The 9,251-nt window shown below is 27.5% G+C and overlaps 2 long non-coding RNA genes across 2 annotated transcripts; one reads left to right on the top strand and one right to left on the bottom strand.

Annotated features, from left to right (window-relative positions):
- Nucleotides 1-548: 548 nt before the first annotated feature.
- On the top strand, nucleotides 549-4,426 carry LOC149893449 (uncharacterized). The gene is made up of 3 exons (XR_016454020.1): nucleotides 549-687; nucleotides 2,293-2,504; nucleotides 4,248-4,426. It is a non-coding gene; the product is annotated as an uncharacterized LOC149893449 (long non-coding RNA).
- A 488-nt stretch (nucleotides 4,427-4,914) lies between these two features.
- LOC149893450 (uncharacterized) lies at nucleotides 4,915-5,879 on the bottom strand. The gene is made up of 2 exons (XR_016449332.1): nucleotides 5,450-5,879; nucleotides 4,915-5,361 (listed from the first exon to the last, which is right to left on the bottom strand). It is a non-coding gene; the product is annotated as an uncharacterized LOC149893450 (long non-coding RNA).
- Between the last annotated feature and the right edge of the window lie 3,372 nt (nucleotides 5,880-9,251).

Raw genomic sequence — 9,251 nt, forward strand, 5'->3', positions numbered from 1 at the left:
AAGTTTTTGTTTGATTTAAGGAAATTATTTGCTAATGAGTTGAGCTAATTAAAGCTTTTCATAACATAGCTCAACTTATTAGTTTCTTAAAATATAATTATGTTGATTATGTTAATTAATGATATTTATAATATAATTATGGTGATGATATTGAACAAAAAGTTTCATATTTACCTCATCAACACTTTAAAAAAAAAACATCTCAAATGTAACTGTTTATATTTCTTCTTTAGTTTATTTTTCCCATAAAATAAATGTATGAATAACTCATATAAAATTAGAATTTTTTGGAATGGAATTTTTCCAAAATCCATATCTTATTTAAAAAAATAGTTCGAAAAACTTAAACTCTTATGCGGTTAGACAATAAAACAAATCATAACAGAACTTTTAAAAAAGTACTTAATTTTTTTTCAGAATTATTTTTTTTTTTGAAAGTTTTTTTACTGATTAGGAGTTTTATTTACAAATTAAGAAAAAAAAAAACAAAATATCCAAAAAGTAACTTACTCTCTTTATCTCATATTTAGTTTCTTTTACCCAGGTATTGTGAGTAAAAAATGTGGGTTGAATGACATGAAAGCGATGAAAAAGTAAAGATTTTGTAATTCTCTTTCAAGAAACCATTAAAGGATTGTCCGCCCTTTTCCGTACTTTTATTCTATGGAAACAGCATCGAAAATAATTGTATGTTTTTTTTTAAATAGACTTATTTAGAATTTAAAAGAGTCGTGTTTATTAAAAAAAAACTATTCAATATAAAATTTGACGTGTTTGAGTCATAATCATTTATGCATATATTCATGAAATATAATTAAGTTAAGAACTGAATGCAGTTATATAGAAATACTTTTAAAGAAATGAATTTAAAAGTAATTGTACCTACAGTTTACATTTTTAAAGCATACAAAAATCGCAAAGTTGTTTGCAGGAAATTAAAGTTGGGCAGAACACAATTAGTTTCATTCAGCGAAAAAGTTCCTTTTTTTATTAGTAGCGCAAACTTCAGTACATTTCCTTTTCGATATATTTCTTGCCATCTTGCATATCTTAAAATGGTGTTGAAAAATAAACTGTACGTATGCGGGAAATTCAAGTTTCTTAGATTTGGTATCTTTTTAAAATAGTGTTTACCTCCTGTCTTTCCTACGTAATTGGTGCTTTTTACATTGAGATTTCGAAACTCGTAATATGTAAATTGACTTTTTGAGTAAATAAAGCCAAAATAAAATTCAAAAATCTTAATCATAAAAAGTTGTTCACTTTTACAACATGCAAATACAGCTTCTTTTTAAGCCGCAATTACGATACCGCTGCGTTATTTACCCCAAGCTCGTGGTAATGGCGCCGTTAAAAACCAAGATTTAAACAGTTTGGTTTTTAATTGCGCTATTACTATTTTTTTTATAATATTTTATATTTTTTTATATATTACTACATTTTTTACTTATCAGTGTTGGTTTTAACTGTGGTTATTTTATCGATATATTTTGTCTTTTAATCAAATTTTTACATGACATTTTTTCATTGGAATTTTTTTTTTTTAGGAGTATTTTGAGGTAGAAGTTTTAAATTTTGTTTTTCAGTTTTATAATTTTTATAATTTATAAAGTGAATAATCAATTAGTTTGTTTTTTGATTATGCAAATAATTTTTATAATTTATTATAATTTGTTAAATTGAATTTTAAGAATTCATTTTAAAACCTTGAAAAGTCGAATTCAAGTCGATTCAGATTTTAGGAAAGTTGAATTAGGAAATTGGAATCTAATTTTGAGTATGAATTTTCTGATTAAAGTTTTTTCAAAGTCTCAACATAACTTGACTTAAAATAAGCTTTATATTTCCAAAGTTGCAGTGACTTCAGTATATTTGGAACTATGTCGAGAAAGTGTTTAAAACTACGAAGAAAATAAGTTAATAAAGTTCATCATATTTAGTAACAAAAAAAATAATAATAATAAATTTAATCAGATTTAAATTTTCTTTTAAATTTTATACGTTTTTTAAAAGCGCAGTTTTGTTTGCGGCAACTACTCGAAAAACAACACATAAATGAACGAAAAATTGTACACATAAATAATACATAATTATTAGATATCTAACTCGCCCTGTCGCTGAGAGGAAAATATTTTTCCCATCATTCGTTGTTTTGCCATCATTAAACTTGTTCGACTTAATTGGTTCGGTCATTTTTTTTCTTTTTCTTTCAATTTTTAAGTTCTTTTTAATTCAATTTCAAGAAAAATTTATAAATTTATAAAATTTACATAGAAAATTTATTTATTTTAGGACAATCTGAGGAATCATAGAAAAAGTGATGGTTTTATGGAGATTTTTTCAGTTGTACTTTTCAGTTCTTAATTACCGAATGCTGTGAGCTAGAAAATAACACAACTGCATGGTAGGCAGCTGAGTTTCTTTTAGAGATAAAATATTTTGGCAAGTTGGAATCGTGATGAAGTTATTTAGTTTCTGTATAACTGTAAACATAATATATAACAGTAAGTATAACAGTATAGTATATAATTTAGGTAAAAAAGTATAGTAAATGATTTAAATATTTCTATATTCAAAAAATTATTAAACATTACATTTTCTATATTTTTTAAGGTGTATTTACATGCACTTATATCTTAAACTAGGAGTGATTATTGCTAAACTTTAAGAGATATTTATTAACATTTAAAGATATAGACTTAAAACTAGAGTTAGGACTATTGTAATTGTAATGAAAACAACAACAGTAACAATAATTATTGTTATTGTATTAACTTAATTTAGAAACAATTACAATACTTGTGATTTACAACTGTTTTAATTCTGTAATACAATAACAATAAATATTGTATTGCAATTAATCTTTATTAAACAATAACAATATCTGAAAAAAAAGTGTATTGTAATGACCCACTACAATAACAATAAATATTGTATTGTAATTCATCTTAGTAATACAATAACAATATATTTTTATTGTAACAAAAAGAATTATTTTATCGTCAAAATTTAATGTTTTAATGGTCCAGTTGCTGATCATATACCCTAGTACCCTTGAAAAAGGGTACAACTAATATTTAACGATTGATTCTATTTTACTGAAACATAATGGGAGGGGGAAGGGGTGCCAGAATGGTAAATTGGGCAACTTTAAATATTGAAAATCAAAGTTAAAGGGATCAAAAAAAAGGAAACCACCTTTTTTCTGCAAATGAAAGGGATTCGGCAGACCTAAGACAGCGATTCAACATAAAATACGTCCTGAGAAATAAAAAATATCAAAAATAACAGTAAGTTCGTCTGAGATGAATATAAATACGTTAAAATACGTTAGCTTTTCTACTTCAATCTAAAGTAATACACTACAATAGTTATTGTTTTCATCAAAACAATACAATAGTTATTGTAATTTTATTTCATTTAAACAATACAATAGTTATTGTAATTTTATTGTATTGTTAGAAAAAAAAACAATATAATGGTTATTGTAATTGTTTTTCATTACAGCAACACAATACTAAAATAGAATTTTTTTATTGTTTCTGTAATATTACAATACAATATTATTGTATTGTAATGTGTAATTTTATTTAATTTTTACGATTACGATTGCAACAGTCCTAACCCTATTTAAAACTATCATACATTTTTTGATAATCAACACAATGTATGTTATCTAAAAATTCCTTTTGAAAGTTTTAAAAGTCGTTTTGAATAACAAGTTAAAAACAATTGACTCAATTTTTGAGAGGTGGAATATTACAAAGATTAAAATGTAACATACCCATTAATTATATTCATTTATTAAATAATCCCGGAAGGAACCCCTGATTTGTGTGAAACCACAGCACTCAGCTAATAGTTCATGCAGCATGCACAAATCTGGTATCTTGCTACAAAAAGTAATTCATTAATAAAGCGTAATGACCTAAATAAGATAAAGAAAAGAAAAAAGAAAAACATAAGAAATAAACTAGTCACATAATAAAAGTAGAACTTTAAAAAAAAATTATAAGTAACACTTATAAAAAAGACTTTTAAGAGAGATAAAATGTCGCTCAAATAGTTATTATAATGTAATCACATATTCATACGCATATACACAAATAAGAAATTATAAAATGTACACAAACATGATAAAACAGTTACAGAGGTAAAGTATAAAGTTAAGCATAACTTTTTAGGTAGAAATGATGGAGTGACTTTAAGAACAGATTCTTGGACCTAAGGATAAAATTTGTTTTTAGGATGTACGGAAAGGTGTTACAAGAAAGGATACGCTGGTATGCAATGGAATTTATTCCATGTTTAGTTGTCTGTTTTAGTGGGATGATTAAGTTTTTGGAAGTGTCTGATCTTAGGTTATTCCCACACGTTGTTCTATTTTTAAAGTATGAATTATGGTAGGAAAAAGAGCGTGTTGTTGATCCCAGACAGTTGATAAAACTCTAAATAACTAACAATAATAAACATAAATAACTCTAATTATTTTCTTTCGTAATTCTGTTAAACCTTTTAAAAAAAATAAATCGTATTATGGACATTCGTGGTGAACTTTCAATATTTATTTACAATTTAACCTTTCTTGCTTTTACAATAGCAAATGATTTAATCATATCTTCAAAGTCCAATTCTTTTGCAATTGCTTGTTTTATTGATAACATTGCCAGACCATCCATTCTATCCTGTGTCATTGTTGAGCGAATATACGTTTTGATTAACTTCTCTCTGCTGTTGCAACAGATACAAGTAGAGTTAAAAGTATTCTGAGAGAGACAAATAAGTTTCCCAAAGCTGCATTCAAATTGTTTGAATAAATAAAGTCTAAAATATTTCTTGGAGAGTAGTTTCCCTCATAATGATTTCGCAAATATTTCATCTTTTCAAATTAGTCAGTTCCAGAAACATCTTTCAACTCATTGCAAGATAATAATTTTTCTAAATCCATGCATCTTTTTAGTTAATCATCTTCAGTAATGTCCTTGGCATTTAAACTGTAAAGAAAGTTGAACTGATTATTATGCTGCATAAGCATTTCAAACCGATCCTGCAAAGATCCAATTGCGTGATCTAAAATGCTGTTGAAGAAGTTAATCTTAAAATTGTCTTCTTCAGTCATTGATTCCTCTTGACTTTCATAAGCAAACATTCTTTTTTTGGTACAACCACGCTTTTTTTCAAATTTCGGGCTCAATAACTAGCTCAACAGACAATTTATTTAGGCCAGCTTCCTACATCCAAGTAATTATCGAAGATTTCTGGTTCAACTTCGCATGTTGTAGACTCAATGACGGCGTCCATTTGGTTGCTTGCTTAAGAATGACTACAGTTGAGATCGTTTTGGCTAGTTGATGGCTCACACTGTAATCAAATTTTTAAATATTACTCAAATTTTTAATGATATTCTAATTTAATATATGATGGATTGTTAAATGTTTGATTTTCTTACCTGAATGATTTGAATACTTTTGGAATTAATAGATGGTACTGACACAACTTCTGAGCAAGTTTTTAAATACTTCTCCAAACTTCCCTTACACTTTGACAGGGAAACATCTTTTTCTTGTTTTCTTTTTAGGCTTTGAGCTTCTGATAACTTTTTCTTTCCAAACATGATGGTTGTTTTTATATCCTCTTTTGAAACATTTTTTTGTTCACTTAAATTTGTAAAGAGTAAAAAATGTAACATGCATTGAATTGAGTTAGCTTCATGAGCAAAAACTTGTTCAATGTGGACTATACCAGTAGTACTGTATAAACTAATTTTTTAGAGTTCCCACAATTATAGAAAATTTTCTTTAAAAAAATTTTTTATAAAATTGAAATCTTAATCTAAAAACTATTTTATTTTTAATTTGTATTTATTTTTAATTTTTTTTGTTTTTGAATTATGAGTTTTCCATTTTTTTAGCGCCCCCTTTAAAGCGGCGCCTGTGGTTAAGCTTGGCCACGCTGTTGAGCCAGCCCTGTATATCTTATTTCACTTAAAAGAACTTTCGCGCCTACAATAATCTAAAAAATATTTTTCAACTTCAGTTTAGAGCACTTTTAATTGATTTTTAGACCTATCTTTTTATACGATTCTTAATTAGCATATAATTCTCTATCAGAATCAATCATAAAATTGGAGGAAGGGGGAGAGGGGGAAGTAGGAAAGTCGAGAAGGGTCAAGCTTATCACCATTACAATAATTTCTTTTATGAAGAGGCGACACGACGTTTTTTGAAATCAAATTTTGTGGCTTTTTTACTTTATTTTCCTACACACTTTAAAAATAGGATCAGCAGTGAAATGACAGAAATTAAAGTAAAAAATAACCAAAGTTCAAAATTTCAACTGAATGTCCCACACAAAATATAATTAATGCATCGTAAAAAATAATTTCTCTTTGCAAAATTAAAAAAAAAAAAAAATTTTTTAGAAGAAAAATAAAAACCAAAAAAAAATTGACTAGATTACAGAAAGATTACAGAATAGTATTCTTTTTTTTTTTTTTTTTTTGTGCATCTTGCATCATCTATTCAAATGGTCAGCTGGATATAAAAAAAATTGCCTTACTTTTATTGACAGTTATCTATAGCAACAACAACAATAAAAATAGTAATAATAACAATAGCAATAATAATAATGATGATGATGATGATGATGATGATGATGATGATGATGATGATGATGATGATGATGATGATGATGATGATGATGATGATGATGATGATGATGATGATGATGATGATGATGATGATGATGATGATGATGATGATGATGATGATGATGATGATGATGATGATGATGATGATGATGATGATGATGATGATGATGATGATGATGATGATGATGATGATGATGATGATGATGATGATGATGATGATGATGATGATGTATTATCTATATTTCATGATGTAGATTTCTTTCCCTAAATTTATAATTTTTTTTTTTATAGTAGAAAATCTTTAAGTTTATCATTTTTTAAGTATTTTAATGTTTTTGTAGGTAAATAGAAGTATAACAAAACCCATTTTACACATGCTTTATAACCAATACATAGTGAAACAGTGTGCCAAAATACCTAAAAATCATTTTCAACATAACATGTTGAAATCTTGTGCTAATGACAGACATATGCTCAATAGCAGAAATATTTATTAAAATAAATTATAAATATCAATTAAAATGCTATTTCATTCAGTCATTGACACATGAACTTGACTGGCTCTTAACGCTTTTTTCATTTTTAAATTATTAACTTTCTTGTGCTTTTCTGTAGTTCCTAAGTGTATGTCTAGGGGAGTGGGGATGGGGTTTAATGTTTCATAGGTTAGAAGGTTTATTTATAGGTGTATGGGGATGCCTTTTGGTTCTGTGTAATTGTAGCACTCTGACTTATATTTGTTAATAAGCGTACTTTTCTTTACGCGCAATATTTCTCGTTTTAATACTAATAATAACGATTTTTTTCCTTTAATGTATCGTTATCGTTATTAAAAATTTCTCTCTTTAAATTACAAAAAAACTATTTCTTTTACTCTCTTTTTGTAAAAGTAAAACTCCCGTCTACTTCTTTTTCGTAGAACCTAAAAACTGTAGTTATCTATCAACCTCTGTCTGCCCTTTTTCTCCCGTTCTTTCCTCCTTCTTTCTTTTTGTTGTTTCTCGCTTTTTATATTGGTTATATTGCTTTGGGCGTTGGCGTCTTTTCATTTTTATGTGTTACTGTTTAAATTATTGATTAATGTTTTTGGGGGTTATGTTGTTATAAACGGCATCTTGTTTCACTTAGAATTAGCTTCCTCACTATGTTGTCGATCTTAAAGATGTAAATTTAAATAATAAACTAGCTGAATACTCATCGAAGAAGCCGCTTTAAAGAGGAGGTTTCTTATCTTTATATCAAGTGAATGAGCCACTTTAATGATGAGATTCCTTATTTGTATATCAAGTTTTTTTTTTGGATTTTTTCATTTTAAAGTAATACCTAGGAGTTTCGCTTTCTTACGTCTAGAAAACGCAAAGCTCTCCTCCTGCTTGTACCAATTGGCATTATAAGCCTCAGAGTCTTCGTAAAGGTGAGTTTCCACTCATCCGTTTTAGATACGGGAAAGGGAAAGGGATGGGAAAATTATTTCCCTGAGCATGTGCAGTGAGTAATTTTCAAAATTAATTTACAAACTGCGCATGCTCACATGACTAATTTTCCCATCCCTTTCCCTTTCCCGTAGCTAAAACGGATGAGTGGAAGCTCACCTTAAGATTTCAATTCAATCAAATAAAAAGGTCTGTTTAGCGAAGAAGTTTAAGAAGCTCAAAGTAAAGCGAATGACGTTTCCTACAACATTTTAATGTTATGGGATATCATCGTTATATCGTTATATATATCGTTATATATATCGTTATATATATCGGGATATCATCGTTCGCGTAAAAAGTTTCAAGAAAAAAGGCAAATGAAAATGTTGTAAAAAGACATCTGATGCATCTGATCCAGTTATTTCATCCTTTTGAAAAACTGCTTCAACAGTTTTAAAATTTTTATATATATATATATAAAAACTGCTTCAACAGTTTTAAAATTTTTATATATATATATATAAAAACTGCTTCAACAGTTTTAAAATTTATATATATATATATATATATATATATATATATATATATATATATATATATATATATATATATATATATATATATATATATATATATATATATATATATATATCTGTTGATTAAAAGGTTTTAGCAATAAATATGTAAGATAGGCGCTTGGTATTGACTTTGTATGCTTTTCATCTTAAGTTATAACAATTCTAATAATAAAAACTGATAAAGAATTTTTAGCACGAAAAAAAAAACCGATTTTGTCGCATCGAGCAATGCCAGATTTACCTATTATTTAGAACCGCTACAGTTTTTAAGACAGTGGCAGACTAAATAATCTGGTAGCCCTTGGCTAGTGACATGTTAAGAGCCCCCTGTGCAAAAATTATCTATTTGACACAAAAAATAGTAATATATTGATGTGCGTATATTTATTTTGTAACATATAGCAAAAGTAGGCCTAGGCCTAATCTTTCATCATTAATTGTTGTGCAGATCGCATTTTTCACTCGTCCAAGTGCCGAGAATGATCGCTCACCTGTGCAATTAACAACTATTAGAATCAGGTGAATCCGGAATGCAATGTTGACGTTAGCAAACGTTTTGCAGACACTCGGGGAGGACGCAAGGCTGTAATACTGTACTTCAGTGCAGTA

This window comes from Hydra viridissima, unplaced genomic scaffold (assembly GCF_058129835.1).
Source record: "Hydra viridissima isolate aposymbiotic clone 2 unplaced genomic scaffold, HvirCarnegie_v1 scaffold_1, whole genome shotgun sequence".
Taxonomy (NCBI): Eukaryota; Metazoa; Cnidaria; class Hydrozoa; order Anthoathecata; family Hydridae; genus Hydra; species Hydra viridissima.